This window comes from Sminthopsis crassicaudata, chromosome 2 (assembly GCF_048593235.1).
Source record: "Sminthopsis crassicaudata isolate SCR6 chromosome 2, ASM4859323v1, whole genome shotgun sequence".
Classification (NCBI taxonomy): Eukaryota; Metazoa; Chordata; class Mammalia; order Dasyuromorphia; family Dasyuridae; genus Sminthopsis; species Sminthopsis crassicaudata.
Window position 1 is genome coordinate 3,337,620 of NC_133618.1, and position 20,969 is coordinate 3,358,588.

Here is a 20,969-nt window from a genome sequence, read left to right on the forward strand (position 1 = left end):
CTAATGAAAAGATTGAACCAGATGGTCTTTAAGTTCCTTTCTAGTTCTGGCATCCTATGTTCTAAAGTATATGCATATTTTCCTCATCTGTTCTCTTTTGCTGTTTCAATGACTCTCCTTCCTTCACTCCCTCCCTCCTCCTCCTCCTTTTCCTCCTCCTCCATCACCTCCTTCACCTCCTCCTCCTCCTCCTCCTTCTTCTCTCTTCCTTCTTCTCTCTTCCTTCTCCCCTCTCTTTCTCTCTCTCTGTCCCCCTCAGTCTCTCTCCTCTTTTTCTCCTCTCTCTTCTCTCTCCCACTCCCTCCTTTTCTGTCTGTCTCTCTGTCTCTGTCTCTGAATTGCTTTTGTCCTTTTTGCTTTCTTTCCTTCTCTTTAAAGACTCCTGACTTAAATGTCCAGGCCTCTGACATTATACTTCAGCCCCTCTCCTCTGTGGAAGATTGATGGACAAGAGGTGTATCAAAGAGTTCAAGAAGGGGTGGAAGGTTTGTGATCTGTGTGGTGGAGGAAAGCCCCTCACCTAGAAAATCCCCAATCCAGAAAAGCACCCCATGCGAGGCGCTTCGTGCTTCCCAGCCATTCACACTTGTGTAAGAGTGATTGAATCTCGTAGCAATGGAAGTTAGGGGGGAAACCCATATTCTTCTGTTTTGCTGAAAAGCAAATAAAGATGAAACAGCTTGGCCGAGTCCACAGAAATGGTGGCAGAGACAAGGCTGTCATCCAGTTCCTAGAATCTTAAGATTCAGAACAAAAAGGAAACTGAGAAATCATCAAACACAAGCTTCTTACTTTATGGTTGATGAGATTTTAACCCAAGAGTTGAGAAAATTTACCCAAAGTCAGAGATTATAAGGGGAAAATAGCAAGGCAGGAGAGGGGAGGAACATTTACCCCGGCAGAGGGGAAGCCCCTCGCAGAGATCAGTGGGCAGCTGGGCACCTGGGAGGCTTGCGTGTGATGAGAGGAGCGATCTTCCCTGTGATGAGGGCAGCAGAGACAACGGCCTTGGCCATCAGCCCCCGGGATGCTCTTTCCCCTTTGCATGGACCTACTGGAGAATTCCACAGAACAAGTGGGGACTCCAAACCCTAGGGCTTTGGGGGCTGCTTTGTCCAGCGTCCGTCACTGACCTAGCCTGAAAGAGCAGGATCACCCGAGGGGTCCCTGAGGGGACCCAGGAGAATTGTTGAGAAGGAAGGCTCAGCTGGGCTCTTCCACCTCTGGCCTTAGTGGAGAAGCCCCCAGGGAACAGGATGGTGAAGTTGCTGCCCACCCTGGGTTAGGAGTCCCTGCCTTAGCCAAGGGATGCTCCTGAATCCTGAACCTGGAGGTGGGTAGGACTTCGGCTGGCCAGTGAGGAGCGAGCAGCCCCGTCCCACCGTACCCCAGGGAAGCTTTGTGAAGAATCCCCAACGAGAGGAACATTGAGACCCTGAGTTTCCCCAGCTGTGAGGTATCTGGCTCCAGAGATATACTCTACTGCCATTTACCACAAGTCCGTGTCCCGCGGCCAGCACTTGTTGTGGGGAGAGGGCATTTTATTTATTTTATGGAGAGAATATTGTATATTTCCCGGCCATGTCACACTGGGCTGCTTAAGAAAATGCCTTTGCTAAGAGCTGATTGAGTCTAATGAAGGATTATTAATGGGAAGCCCACCAGCGGGGGCTCAAAAGCTGTCATTTTAGCCAGGTAACCCACATGAAACTCCCTGGGACCATCGCTTCTCTGGGTGTACAACTTTTAGTTCAAGAGCCAGTTCAAAGTAGATCATGGAGCGTGCTGCATCTTTTTTTTTCCCTCTCCTTATTTCTTTCTCCTCCTGCCTCCCCCTTGCCTCTTTCTTCTCTTCTTTTTCTATCTTTTTCCTCTTCTCTCCCTCCTTTCTCTCCCCTCGTTTTGTCTCTCTCTCCTATCCTCTCACCTATGCTCTGTCTACACACACACACTCAGTAGTATCCCTGCTTCCCACACTCTGTATCTGCCCCTCCATCTCTCTTTCAGCTGTCCATTCTCTCTCTTATCTCTTTTTGTATCGCCCTCTGCCAAACCGCTCCCCCACCCGGTGCCTCTCTCTGGAGTATCCCTGCACAGCCCTGACCCACAGCTCTGGCCCCTCTGTCTCTGTCCCTTCCTGTGTCTTTTTAAAAGACAGAAACTGTGTCTTTGTCCCACTCTGTTTCTGTCCTTCTCTATCCCTGTCCCTCCCTGTCCCTCCCTGTTCCTCTCTGTCTTTATCTCCCTTCTCATGTCTCTCTCTTCTTTGTGTCGGTGGCCCTCTGTCACGCACACGGCCCCACGGAGCAGGCCCACTCTGGCCCTCCGGCCCTTCCTCGGCCAGCAGCGGCTCCGGCACTGTGGGCCACCCTCCCGGCAGCACCGGCCCATCTTTCCGGCTGCCCCGTCTTGGCCCTGACGTCAGGGGCTCTCCGGGTTCCCTGCAGATGTGGAAGGCCGGCCGGCATTCCGTGGGCCGCTGCCACGTCCCTCCGGCACCCCCCCAGCCCACATGTGGTGCCGGGATGGCCGGCCGCTGAGCTGGGGGCTCCAGGGCCGCTACCTAATCCCCGGCGGGCCGGGCAGCCCACACCTGCAGCTCATTGAGTCCTGGCGGAGTACAAAGGGCTGATTTACAGCGCCCAGGACCCCGGGCCTGCTTGCAGCTGGGCTCGGGCAGGAAACGGAAGTTGTCCATCAACTCGGGCGCATTTCATTAAGGAGAGCAGGGGAGATGGGGTTCCGAGGCGCACCTTGGGGCCGGGCGCGAGGCCTGGCGTTCGGCAGTACCAGGAGGAAGCCCCGGGATGGCCAAATTAAGCTGGAGCGTGAGGTATCCAGGAGACTGAGCGATCGTGGCCAGCATTTCCCATCCCTTCCCCGGTCTTGGAGGCATGCTGGAAGCAGGGCTGGGAAGCCGGAGGCGGCTGCGTTCCCAGCTCCCGAGCACCCAAGAGTCATCAGGCCTGAGCCTGGCCCAAAGGCCAGCCCTACCCAGGAGGCCCTGCCCATGTTAGCTGGACTGGGGGCTCCAGCCAGCAGGGCTCCAGGGGCTTTAGTGTCTGTGCCCCGGAGCTCAGGATTCTGCCCTGCCCCAGCGGGCACTTAGGGCAGGGGAAGGGGGTGGAGAGAGTGTATGGGAGGACCCCCGTTCTCCCTGCTGGGACCTGAGAGGACTGGACAGCTGGGGGTCTGCCCCTGGAGCCCGCCTCTTCAGCTCAGAGCAGCCTTTGCTAGAACATGAATCATCCACCCATAGAGAACAGAGAACAGAACAGAACAGATCTTGGGGTCAAGAACCTGTGCTGCTGTTCCGGATCTCTCTTTTATCCAGGCGACTTTAGGCAAAGCCTCAGTTTCCCCATCTGCAAGTGAAGGAAGCACGTGTCTCAGACCCTTTGCAGTTCTGAATCTATGAGGGACTCAGTAAGTCACGGGGGGACTTTTATCACAACAATTATAAAATAACAGCACTGTTAGGAAACTGAGGACCTCGTGTAGGATGGAACCTGGGAAGGCCTTGTTAGAATCCTGCTGGAAGCGCGGTTCCGCTCTCTTGGGTCCCCTGTGAGGGGACAAGGGACCTTGTCTCCTTCTATCTCTCTGTCCCTGTCCTTATCTGTCTCTGTCCCTCTGGCTCTCTGTGAGGGACGGCGCTTGCAAAGACAAGGGACCGCCCATCGGCTGAGCTCATGCCGAGGAGCAGAGTTTGTGGGGATGAGGATGGGAGGACCCCTGTCTCCTATCCCGGCTCACAATGGCAGTGACCTCAGAGCCCTCCTGCCCGGTCCCTCTGGAGTCTAGGGACATGGTGACTCTTCATTAAGGGCACCAAAGGGAGCCGAGGAAGCTCTGAGTGGGGACGCCAGTGCAGGGGGATGAGCAGCTGACAAGTCCCTGAGGATGAATGGGTGCCAATGAGGGCCGAAGGAACCCAAGCTTTGCCCCTGAAGCCCCCTGGGACGGATGCCCTTCTCCTGTGGGCGCTCAGCTCCCTTGACTGCCAGACGAGAGGGCTTCTGGTCTTGGCCACTCTGAGGGCTCTGCAGAAGGGAGGCTGGGCTTCCTTCTTCCTTGAACCTGGGGGATGGGCCTTGGGGGAAGGTTGGAGGGGGCTTGTGAGTCTGAATTGTCCCACAGTGAGGCATGTGGCTATTTCCTGCTGATTAAGGTTAAGTTCCAGATGCCATTTTCCTGGATTTCATGGGATTTAGAGTGGAGAGAGAGCTTAGAATAGAGTTCTGAGTGCTGGACGAGGCTTTATAACAGGGATACCAAAGCAGGGAGGAACCTTAGAACCCAGAATGTCAGGTCCTCAGAACATAAACTATAGAATGTTAGAGCCCGGAGGGCTCTTCTAGGGACCCTTTTGGCCAAATCCCACAACTTACAGAAGAGGAAACTGAGGGCCAAGGTGAGACACAAGGTTGCAGATCCAGGTTCCAAATCCAGATCTCCACGGTCTCTTTCTCTATTTTGTGCTCCTCGCTCTTCCGTTCCACTAACAGAGAAGCAATGCCAAGGGCAGCTCCGGTTGAGACTAGAGGCCAGGGAGCTGCAGAGATGGTCTATCCTGGGAACTAGATCACAATTTGCACATCTCTAATTTCTGAGCAATCAGTGGACTGCTAAGCACTTTAAAGCACCTACTGAGTGCTGGGCCCTGAGCCAGGCTGCACTGACAAAGAATGAAAGAAGGGCTTAAGCCTGAGACCCCAGGCTCTCCGAACTGAACTCAAAGTCACTACCAATTCAAAGGGACTTGCAGTTGAAGACTGTAGATTAGAGGCAAGGTTCTACTTTCTCCCCAGGCATCAAAGGACCTGGCTTCCTTTGAGTCCAGCTAGAGGGAGCGGTGAACCTGAGGCCATCTGAATCATCTTAGAGCCCGCAGAGTCTCCTGAAATGTTTTTATGTTTATCCTGGAGTCCGGAAGCCCTGGATGCACACGGGCCTCCAGCACTTCCTAGCTAACTCCGATAAGTCACTTTAACCTGCTTGACTCAGTTTCTTCATCTGTCAAAAGAAAGCTGGAGAAGGAAGTGGCCAACCGCTTCTGGATCTTTGCCACAAAAATCCCAAATAGGCTCATGAAGAGTTGGACGTGACTGAAGTGACTGAAGTCCAAAATTAGCGAATGTATGTTCTCACTCGCTAGAAGGAACCGGTCGGAGGGCAGAGAGGATTTCTCTTTCTGACGTCTTGTTGTTGCTGTTGTCTTTATATTCCCAGCATTTATCAGAGGTTAGAACGCAGGACAAAACTTGCCGGGTGAATGAGTGAACGTACTTTGGGTTTAAAAAGTTTGTGTCTCTCTGGGAGCGGGGGAGAGGAACCATTCCGTGAACTTGGAGGGTTTCCTACGCTGAAGTCCCGCACTGCAAATGGAGTCCAAGCACCTCTTAAATAACAGAGCCCACATTTCCCACCCAATGAAGCTGTCCCAGGCAGCAAATTCACCCATCAATATGCTCACACACAGTACACTTTTCTGCATATATATATGTATACACACATAGGTGCACATGTATATACACTCTATAGAAAACACACATGTATATATTATACATAATATATACATATGTTCGTAAACACACATATACATATATAATACAGGCATGAACGGTATATACAGTATTTCTTTATATGCATGATGTAAACATATGTATATCTACAATATATAATACACACATGGACACAGTATATACACTATTTGTATATACAAACATTATGTAAACATATGTGTATCTACACTATAAAATACAGATGTGGACACAGTCTATACAGTATTCATGTATACACACATTATGTAAACACGTGTATCTACGCTATATGATACATACATAGACACAGTCTATACAGTATTTGTATGTATAAACATTATGTAAACACGTGTATATTTATAGTATATGATATGCACATGGACGTAATATATACAGTATTTTTATATATAAACATTATGTAAACACATGTATATCTATAGTATACGATACACACATGGACATAATATATACAGTATTCTGTATAATACATTATGTAAACACGTGTATCTACACTGTATAATACACACATGGACACAGTCTATACAGTATTTGTATATACAAACATTATGTAAACACATGTATATCTATAGTATACGATACACACATGGACATAATATATACAGTATTTTTATATATAAACATTATGTAAACACGTGTATATCTATAGTATATGATATGCACATGGACACAGTATATACAGTATTTGTATATACAAACATTATGTAAACACATGTATATCTACACTGTATAATACACACATGGACACAGTCTATACAGTATTTGTATATACAAACATTATGTAAACATATGTGTATCTACACTATAAAATACAGATGTGGACGTAGTCTATACAGTATTCATATATACACACATTATGTAAACACGTGTATCTATGCTATATGATACATACATAGACACAGTATATACAGTATTTGTATATATAAACATTATATAAACACGTGTATATTTATAGTATATGATATGCACATGGACGTAATATATACAGTATTTTTATATATAAACATTATGTAAACACGTGTATATCTATAGTATATGATACACACATGGACACAATACATACAGTATTCTGTATAATATATTATGTAAACACATGTGTATCTACACTGTATAATACACACATGGACACAGTCTATACAGTATTTGTATATACAAACATTATGTAAACATATGTGTATCTACACTATAAAATACAGATGTGGACGTAGTCTATACAGTATTCATATATACACACATTATGTAAACACGTGTATCTATGCTATATGATACATACATAGACACAGTATATACAGTATTTGTATATATAAACATTATATAAACACGTGTATATTTATAGTATATGATATGCACATGGACGTAATATATACAGTATTTTTATATATAAACATTATGTAAACACGTGTATATCTATAGTATATGATACACACATGGACACAATACATACAGTATTCTGTATAATATATTATGTAAACACATGTGTATCTACACTGTATAATACACACATGGACACAGTATATACAGTATTTGTATATATAAACATTATGTAAACACGTGTATATCTATAGTATATGATATGCACATGGACATAGTATATACAGTATTTTTATATATAAACATTATGTAAACACATGTATATCTATAGTATACGATACACACATGGACATAATATATACAGTATTTTTATATATAAACATTATGTAAACACGTGTATATCTATAGTATATGATATGCACATGGACATAGTATATACAGTATTTTTATATATAAACATTATGTAAACACATGTATATCTATAGTATACGATACACACATGGACATAATATATACAGTATTCTGTATAATACATTATGTAAACACATGTGTATCTACACTGTATAATACACACATGGACACAGTCTATACAGTATTTGTATATACAAACATTATGTAAACACATGTATATCTACACTGTATAATACACACATGGACACAGTCTATACAGTATTTGTATATATAAACATTATGTAAACATGTGTATATCTATAGTATATGATATGCACATGGACATAGTATATACAGTATTTTTATATATAAACATTATGTAAACACATGTATATCTATAGTATACGATACACACATGGACATAATATATACAGTATTCTGTATAATACATTATGTAAACACATGTGTATCTACACTGTATAATACACACATGGACACAGTCTATACAGTATTTGTATATACAAACATTATGTAAACACATGTATATCTACACTGTATAATACACACATGGACACAGTCTATACAGTATTTGTATATATAAACATTATGTAAACATGTGTATATCTATAGTATATGATATGCACATGGACATAGTATATACAGTATTTTTATATATAAACATTATGTAAACACATGTATATCTATAGTATACGATACACACATGGACATAATATATACAGTATTCTGTATAATACATTATGTAAACACATGTGTATCTACACTGTATAATACACACATGGACACAGTCTATACAGTATTTGTATATACAAACATTATGTAAACACATGTATATCTATAGTATACGATACACACATGGACATAATATATACAGTATTCTGTATAATACATTATGTAAACACATGTGTATCTACACTGCATAATACACACATGGACACAGTCTATACAGTATTTGTATATACAAACATTATGTAAACACATGTATATCTATAGTATACGATACACACATGGACATAATATATACAGTATTTTTATATATAAACATTATGTAAACACGTGTATATCTATAGTATACGATACACACATGAACATAATATATACAGTATTTTTATATATAAACATTATGTAAACACATGTATATCTATAGTATACGATACACACATGGACATAATATATACAGTATTCTGTATACATACATTATGTAAACATGTGTATCTACACTATATAATACAGATGTGGACACAGTATGTACCATATTCATATATACACATGCTATGTAAACACACATGTATATCTACACCATACACACACGATGTATACACACACATATACACATGAATGTTGGCTAACTAATGAGGGCAGGACTTTCCCCTAAACCAAGGCAGGCTTTGTAAAGTGCCTTCTCAGACTCCCTGGAAAGGGAGACAACTAGAACCAGCCCCGGGACCCACGGCTTCCCTGGCGCTGGCTCTCCTACGAGGGGCCAAGCGAACGCCCAGGACGTGAGGGGCTTCCCCGGGTCCCAGGCTCGGGCTTCCAGGCCAGGCGCTGGAATGCAGGCCGTCCTGGGCCGCTGGATCTCTCTGAAGTGCAAACCTAATTGCAGATTGGACCGGGGCCACTCGGCGAGTCTGTAAAAATAATTTTCCCCGAATATTTACCCAAAGCGCGTTATTGCTTATACAGTTGTGCAAAGCATTTCGCACTTTATAATCCTATATTTGCTCCTCAGTGAGCCTGGGAGCCCGCTCCGCTCAACAGAATTCACAAATGCCTTGAAGGCTGACAATTTTTACAAAGTGTTCCTCATGGAAAACATCTGGCCGGGCTCCAGGATGGCATTCCAGATGTTATGGTTTTAGCAGTCACAGAAGTGTACGGCAGGCCGATTTTTTTCATTTTTAAAAAGCGAAGCGAGGGGCTGGGACGAGGGGGGCGGTTTCCTCACAGTGGGTCTCTGCAGAACACGAGCCTGGGCCTGGGGACTCTGGAACGCTTCAGCTCTGAATTGTTTAACACCGTTTCGCTGGCGGGGCTTGGGGAGGCGTAATGCAGACCAGGAGCATCCCTGCGAGCTCCAGGACAGCATTTCATCCTCTGGTCTGCAATGGGGGCTCGGGGGAGGGGGCGCATCTGAAAAATGGATTTCCCCAGCGTTCTGTCAGAAAGAGGGATGAGCACGTGCTGGGCAAGCCTGGGCCGTGATGGCTTTGCCACATTGACGAGAGGCCGGCCTTCTCTTTCCCAAAGTGGGGGTCCCTGGGGGGGGCGGGGGCTCAGCGCTGTACTTCCAAAAATGTTACATATTATTCAAGTGGGGGAAATAAAAAGGAGGCCTGAAGGGCCAGGTCAGGCACTCCTTCCCGCTGCTTTGTTGGTTTTTGGCTAGGTATTTAATAATATTTCCTCCCACACTGTGAGGCAGGCGCAGGAAGCCTGGGTGTGACGCCAGAGGAGCTGGGGGTGGGTCTCGGCTTCTCCAAGCCAGGTAAGGAGAGGCTTCAACAGGAGCGGCTTAAGGCAGGCCCCTCCTGCTCTGAAATCCTGGTGATGCTCAATCCTGGGCAGCCACTGCAGGACACAGGGCAGGTGAGGGAAATGCATCAAACACAAAGGACTTGTGCGGGCCTGGATCCAGCCCCTGCCCCTTTCCTTGGGTCTCTAGGAACCGGAGAGGCTTCCAGACGTGCACGTCTAACCCGGGACTTCCCTCGGAAGAGGCACAGGAGAGGGCTGTCTTCCTACTTTCTGCCAAGGTCCCCCTTTCAGCCAAAGGAGCTGACCTCATGGGTCCCGAGGAGGTCCTCGATGGGGATTTGGACAGAGAAAGTCAAGCATCAATCCCTGAGGCAAGCAGAGAGGAGGCTCCGATAGAGATCAGTTTAACTTAGGGTCCCACCCTCTGGGGAGTCTGAAATCCCAGTTAGGTCAGACTCCTGAGACCCCCCTCGTAGAGGGTCTCACCTTGCTCTGACAGAAATCCCGGTCAGGTGGTTAAATTTTCTCCATAAAATACGCTTACGGGCCATCCCATGGCGGCCGTCCTCCTTTGGGACTGTGCCTCCTGGTGTCTTTCCCCTTCTCCTTCTCCCGTAGCACAGGGTACCTCTCCTAACCCCACTGTGCTTCCCAACCCACTTCTCCTCCTTTTAGCTAACTCTTTCAGGGGGCTTTAGGCTGCCAGCTAAGGGCGTGCCCCAGCCTCATGGGGGGCTCCCTTTCTCCTGAGTAATTGTCTTTTTATGCTCTTCAACTCTATTTCACATTTACCATTCCCTGTGTCTATTGTACCCCTTCATTTTCTCTCTAACCCTTTCCCCTACATAAATCTGCCTTTCGCCAAAGAGAACGGCCATTGTGAATTCTTCCCATGACCGACCCCCAACTTCTGGTACTTACCTTCGTTTGGTGCTGAACCCCACATCAGAAACCACAACTGCCCTCAAGGTTCAAACTCCTTTGGTAAGGGCGATGGATTTGGGCTGGATAGGATGAGCCCATTACTGAATTAGGGTTCTAGAAGGTGACTCCTTCAAAAGAACAGGATAGAGCATTGTCATCTGTTTGTAGGAAAATTGACTCATGTGAAAAAATATGAGAACAAGAGACACTTAACATTGCCTAGCTGTGTGATCTTGGACAAGTCACGTAACCCCAATGGCCTCAACAAAAAATTATATAATTGGGAATATTTAGCAAAGTAAATAAAAATATAACAGGACAAACATAGTTTTTGTCTGTTGTCATTTTAGTCACGTCTGCCTCTTCATGACTCCGTTTGGGAGTCTGCGGCAGAGCCGCCATCGCACTGTATCTTGATCCCGAGGCAGCAATGTTTTTTTGGTTCTTCTTGAACATGAAGGACAATAACCAACAGGCCATGACAGTAAATGGCTCTTCCCTCATGTCCCATGAAGCATTGCTTGAGTAGCCGGGGCAGCAAGACAGGTTTTGGCTTTTGAAGAAACTGGGCAGCGGGCCTTTAGCTCTCCTCCTGACCTTAGGGAGCTGGGTGGTGAGCTCCTGAGGCTGGAGCCTGAGCTCAGCTGCACAATCCTGCACAAACGCCGTTTACTTTGTGTCTCCAGAGAGTTGTTAAGCCTCTAGAAATGGCAGGTGGGAACTGCCTGGACTCTCTCCCTCACGGGATGGACCCGAAGTACCACAAAGCAGGGATTGGGGCCATAAGATGTCCTCAGCACGGGTCCTCCCTCCGTGGTGGACGTTCGGGGTCCCAAGGAGCAGCTAACTGCCAGGATGTGCTCCCAGGGTGCCGCCCCTCTCTCTAGTCCATCTTGGTCTCACTTCTGCTGGCTCACATTAGCTCCTGAAGGTACTGTCTCCCCTTTCACTCGGTTCTTTTTATATATGTTTGGGTGCCCTTTTGAAGCCGTGCTCTCAGCTGGATCACCCCACCCTCTCCCCCTCTCATTCAAGGGCAATGGCGGGAGAATGAGGAGCCTTGATGATGTGGGTCGGAGGGCTCAGCCCTGGATGGTGCTGGGCTTGGTGATAGAGTGCCCCAAGCCGTGGATGTGGAATTGAAGGCTGATCAGCTTTGTGGTACTCGAACCCTGGACAAGTCAGTCAGATGGAGGCTTCCTTTACTCATCTGTCATGGGAATAGCCCCTTCTCTATGTTGTTTTCTTCTTGAGAGCAGAAATTGTGCTGGGTTTTTCCCCCTTAAAATCCCCAGTGCCTAGCACAGTGCCTGGACAATCGGTGCTTAATAAATGTTTCCGGACTGCCAGTTGCTCTCCTCATGGGTGAGGGTGCCCCTCGGCCCCTCCTAGAGGGATCATCACATAAAGAGCCATATGTATTCACAAGTAATAAAGTATGGCGCGATTCCAGGGCTCTCCCATGGCCATGGAGTCCAGGGAAGTGGCTGTTACTACCAGACTCCTAACCAATGGTGCATAGGCTGAGATCACTCCGTGATGAATTCTGCAAAGCTCAATTTACCCCCAAGTCCATGGGCTTAACAAAACCATTCTCATGGTGAGAGGGCGTGATCAGTCCCAAGCAGCTTGGGATGTGTCGGGATAATTTGCAGTGTGACAGGACCGCCCCGAACACCAGAGCAGGGGGAGCTTTGGATGCCTTGAAAGGCACAAGGAAGGGGCCATTTCTCTGCAGCCTGCTCTGGTCAGGGCGTGCTTGCAGGACCAGGCTTGCTTCTGGATGTCACCGTGGAAAGCGGTCCCTTGTAACCCAGAGAGGGGCAGCTGGGATGTGATGGGCTTTGAATTTGTGACATATGGGGATCAGTGACGGGAAGTGAGCAGGTTCAATCCCAGGAGAGGGGGCTCCTTGGCTACATGATAACCAACTTTAAGTATGTGAAGGATAGCCTAGAGGAGTCTTAGTTTGGCCCCAGAAAGAAGAATCTGGACCCAGAGGGAAGTTCAGAGAGACAAATTTAAGCCATAAAATGAATCGAAGTGAAGCCTTTTTCTTTTCTTTCCTTTTTTATTATAGCTTGTATTTTCATAATATATACATGGAAAATTTTCGCCATTCACCCTACAAAACCCTGTGTTCTAATTCCCCCCCCCCTCCTCCCTTTCCCTCCTCCCTAAGTTGGCAAGTGATCCAATACATGTTAAACGTGCAATTATTCTGTACATAATTCTACATTTGTGATGCTGCACAAGAAAAATCAGATCAAAAAAGAAAAAAAGAAAGAAAGCAAAAAGCAAGTGAACAACAACAAAAAGATGGAAAAGCTATCTTGTGATCCACATTTTTCCCCACAGTCCTCCATAGGATGGCTGTCTCCACCACAAGATCATTGGAACTTGCATCAATCATCTCATTGCTGGAAAGATCCGAATTGATCATCATATAATCTTGCGGTTGTTGTGTATAATGATCTCCTGGTTCTGCTCATTGAAGGGAAAACTTTTTCATGAGACAGTTGTCAAGGAAGGGAAAGAACAAGCGAAGCTTTTGCTCAGGGCGCAGGATCCATCTTGGGCAACCTAGAAGGAAGCCCAGGGTTCACCCAGGAGCCTGCCCATGGTGCTCATCCACTAATCCTGTTCCGGGGATCAGTCACTGGTTAGCAGTCATGGGTTCATTATTGTTATGGCTTCACAGGACTCAGGGATCTTGAAGCTCTTCAAGTCAAAATCATATTGAGGAAGAGGAAACTGAGACATAGTGGCAGGAAGGGACTTGGCCAGTCTTGCAGTGATAAGTGGGAGCTGAATATGGCTTCTCGGAATCCAGGTTTTCTGGGGTTTTTTCCTGCTGCAATGATTTCCCACTGCTCCCAATGAGGGAAAAATATCATGGGAGAGGAAAACATTGGCGTTGCTCTAAATACAACAGAAAAAGGGGCTGTTTGCAGAGTTTGGGGCAAAGGGACCTCAAATGTTCAGCCAGGAAACAGGAGCCACTGTTGGTGCTCTGGAATCTGTCAAGAGATGATGACTTGATTGTGCTATTGCCCCAATAAAACTTGAGCTTTCTGAAGAAAGGTTCTCTTAGAGAAGAGATAAGGACCTAGAACAATCCTTGCCTGGCTCACAGGCTCCTCCTCCGTCTCGGACGAACCTCGGGGTCCAGCGAAGCTCCTCTCCCCTGCCCTTAGTCCACCTAGATCTGGTTTTCCCCATGGGCCCGGCCTTGATTTTAGCGCCACCCATCTGCTCTGTCGCCTTTGATCTGATGTCTCTGAGGGCAGGAATTGTCTTGTTTTTGCCTTCATCTTCCCAGTACCCAGGGATCATTACCGTCCTCATCACCATTAACAACTACAACAACAAGGAGCCCCAAGGTCGTTGCTGAATTGAGTTGAATGAGGTGCTTCTGAATTCCCCTGGTCCAGGATCGTGCCCTTTGAGACCCAATGGAAGCCACTATTCTTCCTGCAGCTGTCCTGGCTATGGGAGAAATGAAATGCAGAAAATCACAGAGAAAGTACATGTCAGCCCCTGACCCAGAGCCCAGAGGGCCAGTGGTCTCAGAACTCCCTGGGCGTCAGAGCTCTTGGACTTGGAGTTAAGAAGATCTCAGTTCAAACCCTACCTTAGATCCTTAGAAGTTCTATGACTTGGGTAAAGCGCTTATCCTTTTTCAGCCTCAGTCTCCTCCTCTGTAAAAATGGGTATAATAGTACATATTTTACTGGGATGTGAGAATCAAACGCTATACCATCGGTAAAAGCCGTTTCATGCACTGGAGCACTGGAGAAATGCCTGTCACAATGATTAATATGACTTCTGCCGTGGCTTTCGAGGAAGCCAGAGTCACCCTGAGTGTATGGAGAGGCCGTGCCCACAAGGAGGTCCTCATCATTCTGCACCTGGAGGATGGTGGTCATCTCTGGGCTCTCTTCTGGCTCCGTGTCCGGCAGTTCCCAGCATCCAGGTCTGGCCCTGGCTTGTTCCTGGCACGGAAACTTCCTCCCTCCTAACTCCAGCCTCCACCTTCCACACAAAATATTTGCCACCTGAAAAAGGCAACGGCAGAGGAATCATGTGCCTGTCTGCCTCCATCTGTAGGAAAACTCCGGGATGCTCGGTACTCAATATCTCACCTCGCCTACACGGAGATGAGCCTTTCCAGCCCCCCATGGGGAGGATGTCCTGTCCCAGGATTGGGTTTTATGGGGCTGACTTTCAGAAGATGGAGGAGTATTCTCAGTCAGAGCTGAGAGCAGCTCCCTCCTTGAGGAGGACATTAACCTTCTGGCCCCTGGAGATGAATGGGTCTGAATTACTGCCAGAGCACCTCAGAGGTGGAGACCCTCTCCATCCTGGGCCAGGTCAGGTTCTTAAGGGATCCCGTATCAAGTTTCAAAGGGGCTTCACACAGGCTGGCTTTTAGTATCTCAGCTATCAGAGAGGAAGTCACCGAGATGACCCAGAGAAGGCAACCTGGAGCTTGGGGAAGAAGGACGGGCAACTCGAGATCCCCACATTTTGGTTCTAGCTCGGCTGCTCACTGCTCACAAGACACTGAGAGAGTCATTTGTGTCCTCTGGGACTCAGGAAGATGGAGGATTCATTTTCCTCTCCACCATCCTCTTCCCTATCTTCTCTTTGTTCTCATCCTCCCCTGCAGGACAACGTGAAGCACTGGGCTTCTGGATGTTTGCCCTGCAGCGGGATCACTCTCTGGTCCTGGGGAGCCCCGACTCTTTGTAAGCCTCCCATAGATCCCCTTCACCCAGCCTCCCTACCCGCTCCCTGGAGCCCACGGGGCAGGTTGGTGCCTGCTGAGCTTTCCTTCCCCCCTCCGCTGAGCAGGAAAAATAAACAGTCAGGGATGTTGGTTTTCAGCGGACCCAACAGCACCATCTCCAATTTAAACCTGTTGGGTTGAAGAGTTTCCAAAGAAATTACCTTAATTCCAAGACTAAATATGCTGCATTCCAGTCCTGGCGGAAATCGGTGGGCGAGGCCGCGGAGGGAGAGCGGATTCCCTGGGAACGGCGGCTCCTGGGCAGCTGGGCTTGGGTGGACCCACGGGGATGCTGCCGCTGCTCAGGAGCCAAGGGGAGAAACTGCCAGGGAGCTGAAGATCATCTGCCCAGCCCAGAAGCTCTCATCGCCTCCACGCCCTTCCTCACTTTGCTGAAGAGCCAGGAGCCTGGTCAGGTCGAGAGTCCAAAGAAGAGACCGTGCTCAGAAGTCGTCTTGTTTCTATGGCCTCTTGGTTGGACTCGGAACCTGGCTCCTCTATTAAAGGGGGCCCGTTGCACTTGTATGATCTACCTCACATAATCCAGCTATCAGGAGGAAGAGCATTCTCTCTCACACTTTGCTTCTCTTGAGACCCTAGAGAGATGAGATTTTTAAAATATTTTTATTTTATATTATATTTATTTTTGTATTTATATTTTATTTTATTATTTATTTTATTTTTATATTTATTTTATAGTTTATTTTATTATTTAGTTTATAGTTTATTTTATTTTATTTTTTACATTTATATATATTTTTATATTTTATTTATTGTTGTTGCTGTAGGTAGTGCAGTGGACAAACTGCCTATAAAGACCTGGGGGTGGATCCTTTCTTAGCCACATATTAGCTGTGGGACCCTGGGCAAGTCACTGAGAAACCTGAGAGAAGGTGACAAAGCCTTTGCCTCTGGGGAAGCTGAGATAGCTTAGGTTTCCACCAGGCCCCTTGAGGAAGTGCTAGAGGTGATGAAAGTGATGGGCGATCCATTTCACAGAGGGACAGACTGAGGCTGTTTCTTGGAAGCAAGTAGTTCTCTCAGTCACCCAGCGGCTGATCATCCTGACAGGAGCCCAGTGTCTTGCTGTGTCTGAGGCAGAAACAAGATCCTGATGCACTGAAACGGAATGTGGCCACATTATTCTGCCCAAGCCCTCTAAGGGAATCTGCCCCTTTGGGGGAGGGGTGCTCCATGGACGGTTCAACAGTCCCCACACCCTTTAGTACGTAGGGGCCTATGAAGCCTTTTCTAGGGGAGACGGCCTCTGATCTCCAGGAGGGACCCCCTGAATCTGCCCCAAACACAAGATTTTGTGTTGGGTAAATGTTGAAAATTACCCATGTACATATTTTGAAAATAAAAATCTAGAATTAAAAATAGATATTTGTCTAACAGCCAGGCAGCCAGGATCACCTCCCCAGTCTACACCAGTGGGTTTGCTGACCGGCCCTTCTGCCTCCTCATCTGTGAGACAGGACTGAAACGCCGACATTTCCTCCCTCCCAGCCACAGAACCAGACTGTCATTTGCCTTAAAGCTCAGTTGGAGCCGCTCCTTCATTATGCAGACTCTTTAGATGGCCCAAGGATGGGGAGGGATTCATCCCCAAAGCCGCACCATGGCTGTGGAGGCTCCCCTTGAAGGCTCCTGTAGATGTTCTGGTAGGATCACCATTCTGAGGGACTATACTTCCAGAAGCAGTGGGAGAGACTTTTCTCTGCCTGATTCCTCTCAATTTGGGGAATTTTCTCCTCCCTGGACTCACTCACTCTAAGCACATTCCCTCTTAAGAGCAGAGAATATGGAGCCTCCTCTTAGTAAAGACCTGGATCATAGAAGATCCACATCTTGGGGCTAAGGAGCCCAGCGGAGCTGGGCCCGACCTTTGACCCAAACCCCTTCCTTCCTCCTGGGCTCGATGGTCATGTAAAAGAAAGCAGAATTCTCCAGCAAGATTCCAGACATGTTGGAGGCTTGTAACTTGGGGTAAATTGCTGATGCTTTCCCTTGGAAAGATTTGATTGAGCAAAATCATCATTGAGGGAAAAAATCAAATGTAAATAAGTTGGTGGGATTTTAAATATTCCCAATCATTACTTCCCAATTAGCCAAGGAGGGGCCATTAGCACAGAGCATGGAGTGGATGATGCTGATGAGACGATTGAGTTATCAAAAAAAAAAAAAAAAAGCAGACCCTGGAACCAAGTCTTGGCCCAATTTCCCCCCTCCCCCCAATGCACTTTGGTTTTTTCATATGGTCTGAATAATCTCCCATATTGATCTCTTCCTAGTTGCCGCCCAGGTCTGGCCTCTGCCAATGGCCGTTGATTTATTGGGAGAGTAGCGGGGGGCTCTGAGGGCATGAATCACCCGTTGCTCCATCCACGACATGCCTTAATAAAAGTTTCACTTTAATAAAATCGGGGGAGCGGAGAAGGCCCGCGGCCCAGAGGCCGGTTGACATTCCTTACACATTACCCGGCCTCAGGAAATGATCGCCATATATTTTACAGTGAGCCGAGCTAGGGTAGGTTGGGGGATCGGGATTAGAGCTCGCTAACTACTGTGACATTGTACAGAGCTCCCGTATTCCTGGTTAACCCTTGCTGGGCCCAGGCTGGCCTTAGCTGTCTGACTGAGGAGGCCAGTGACGGGAGACGAAGGCAGGGCGGGCTGGGATAGGAAGGGAATCGAGGCAGGAGGCCACCGGGGCTGCAGCTGTCAGAGGAGGGAAGGGGACCCGTGGGGGTGACGATGAGAGGGGAGGGGAGTCAGGATTTGGCCCCAGATCAGAGGGGATGGGGAGAAAGGGGGAGTCCTCCATGGTCCCAGACGAGCTCAGGTGGCTGCCAGGATGGAGTATTGTAAACACTCATAGGAAAGTTGGAGAGGAGGGATTTTGGGGGAGGGGGAGGGGGAGGGGGAGGAGATGAGTTCCAGTGAGTCCATCCACTGCTCCTTTTCAGACTCTATGGCAGCATCTCCAACAAGTTATACCCACAAGCCGGGGGTCCCTCAAGTCTCTCCCTCTGTTCTGTCCTGCTTGGTAAGCTCATCAGCTCCTCTGGATTCAGTGAGCACCCCAATACCCATGATTCTCAGCTCTACTCGTCCATCCCTACCCTCTGGCTGACCTCCAGTCTCATCTCATCGGCCTTCAGAGGGGCTGTCCCCCCGGACACCTGAAGCTCAACATACCCATCTGTCCGGTCCTTTATAATAGCTGACGTCCCCCCTTTGTGGCACAAAGCCCATCATCTTCATGACAAATTTTTTAAAAATTTTTTTCTTTCAATTTATATTATTGTAGTTAGAATAATATATAGTTTTTCTTGTTTTTGCTCATTTCACTTTGTATTACCTCATGTCTTCTGATGTTTCTCTGAATTCTTAGCCATCATTTCTTCCAACAAAGTAACACACCATTACATCTTAACTATTTGTTTCTAGTTCTTTCCGACTGCAAAAAAATGGCTGCCATAAAGATAGGTTCATTTTTCGTCTGATTGTGGCCACTTTGCAGTGGAATCGCTGGCCTAAGGGGTACGGGCATTTTCAGCAAGCTCCTGTCATGAGCCAGATGGCCGTCCTGCGTGGGTAGAACGGCTGACTGGGCAGGGGCTGCTCTGTGAGTTTGCCATAGCTCTTATGGATGAGATTCTTTTCAGAGATATTGGATGCAGAGAATCCAAAGGCAACTTGATTGGGGGCAATCGAAGAACATATGTTCAAGGAATCCAGTGGGGGATTATTACATAAGGCACAATATAAAACATGATGACTATGAAGTGTTTGGAGAAAATTAGAGGGGGGAAGGAGGAAGAGGAGAAGAAGGAGAGAAGGAAGAGGAGGAGAAGAAGGAGAAGGAGAAGGAAGAGAAGGAAAAGGAGAAGAAAGTGAAGGAAGAGAAGAAGGGGAAGAAGGAAGAGAAGAAGAAGAAGAAGAAGAAGAAGAAGAAGAAGAAGAAGAAGAAGAAGAAGAAGAAGAAGAAGAAGAAGAAGAAGAAGAAGAAGAAGAAGAAGAAGAAGAAGAAGAAGAAGAAGAAGAAGAAGAAGAAGAAGAAGAAGAAGAAGAAGAAGAAGAAGAAGAAGAAGAAGAAAAAAAGGAGAAGAAGAAGAAAAAAGGAGAAGAAAGAAAAAGAGAAGAAGGAGGAGGAGAAGAAAAGAGAAAGGAGGAGAGAGAGTGGGGGAAGAAAAGGAGGAAAAGAATGCTCAGCCCCACCACTTTGTGACCGTATGACACTGTGGACAAGTCACTTAATGCTCTGAGGCTGTTTCCTCTTCAAACTAGGGGAAAGAAGTCCCTCCTTGCCCTGTCCCCTCTGCAGGATGACTGGGGCTCCAAAATCTGAATATCAAGTGCTGTCTATACTGTGTAGCACTGGAAAGCCTAAGTGCTCTGGATCTAATTCCTTTTTAAAATCATTGTTGCTTGAAACAAGAGATCACGGGACACAATAACAGATTATAAGATGATCAATTCAGGTGGATGTGACTCTTTCCAACCATGAGATAGTCCAGGCCAGTTCCAATGAGCTTGTGATGAAGAGAGCCATCTGCACCCAGAGAGAGACGTGGGAACTGAGGGTGGATCACAACATGACTTTCTCACTCTTTTTGTTGTTGTTTGCATGCATTTTGTTTTCTTTCTCATTTTTTCCTTTGTGATCTGATTTTTCCTTGTGCAGTAAGATAATTGTATAAATGTGCATGCATTTATTGGATTTAACATATATATATATATATATATATATTTTTTTTTTTTTTTTTTTAACCGTGTTTAACATATATTGGGGAGGGAAGAAGGGGAAATTGGAACACAAAGTTTTGCAAGGGTCAATGTTGAAAAATTATCCATGTATATCTTTTGAAAATGAAAAAGCTTTAATAAGAATTATTGTTGCTTTTTATTTGATTTTTGCACTTTCCTCCCTTCCCTCCCCCACTCCAAAGAAACATTCTTGGCAGCAAAGAAAAGCCATTAGAAAAAACCAAAGCTCATAAGAACAATGCACGCCCCATTCCATACCCATAAGCCCCTTGACTGAGGGGAGGCAGGGGGATTCTCCCGGAACACAGTCGTGTCAGACTCCTTTCCCCAGGGTTTCTCCCCCACCAGGACTTGAATAAAAGGCAGCCACCACTCAGCAGTATCTCAGTGAGCAGCCAAGGGGCCACAAATGGGCCTGCTGGTTCATTACAGGCTTTCTGGGGAACTCTCCTGACATGGGGCTCTAACTGGACCACTTAAGAAAATCCCAAATTTCAGGATAAATAAGTTGGCTGACAGACCAGCATTTTCCATATGAATTTAATAAAATGGATTTTTCCCTTCTTTGAAATCTGGTGTAATCTCTGAAATATATCAACGACAAACCGGGAAAAATTGTGTCCCTAGATGTGATTCATGGAGGGGAGCGGAAATGTATTATGTAATTCAATTTGGAGGGGCCTGTGGAGAGCTCATTAGGTGTGCTCCTGGCGAGGGAGCGA